Genomic DNA, 698 nt, shown 5'->3' on the forward strand with positions numbered 1-698 from the left:
TGTAATACTGTACTGCACATAATGCAGACTTATAAATCCCACTGCATGCTCCAAATGCACTTTCAACAGGAGTTTGCCTTTCAGGTAATCTCACCTTGTAAGTGCTTCTGTTTCTTTGCTCAGGGGACAATGTGTTCTCACTCTACAATGCCAGATAAAGATGAATGTCTGCTCTCCATTTAACGTGTCATAAAACAGGAGTACAGTTTGTATTATTAAAACAAAATGCAGCGAGGTCCATTACATCAAAGTAATAATGTTTGATATGGCTGCTGAAGATCCTTCCCAGTGATCGAGTGACACTGTGAGGAAATGTCAGTTAATGTTATTTTAGTGATGAAACATTATTCAGTTCATATCTTGTTTAGCATTCTAACAGTTCAAAAAGTAGGTTTAGCTACACTCTGTAAATTAAGTTTATTTCCAGAACAGTACTGTATTATTAGAAATCGTGTGCGCATCTTGGTCAGTGAGTTATAGTGTTTTGTCAATATTCCATAGTGAACTCACAAATGATTGGTTTGAAGAATCACTAAATACAGCAGCCATTCATTATTGATGTGGTTTTCCTATTCATCTAAAATATTCAGAACTTTCATCCATTAGTCCCTCAAACATAAACCTGGGCAGGACCATGTGTATTCCTGAAGTCCATTCAAATGGAATTGGAAATGGATTTTATTTTTGATGTTGAACAT

Source organism: Xyrauchen texanus, chromosome 33, assembly GCF_025860055.1.
Source record: "Xyrauchen texanus isolate HMW12.3.18 chromosome 33, RBS_HiC_50CHRs, whole genome shotgun sequence".
Classification (NCBI taxonomy): Eukaryota; Metazoa; Chordata; class Actinopteri; order Cypriniformes; family Catostomidae; genus Xyrauchen; species Xyrauchen texanus.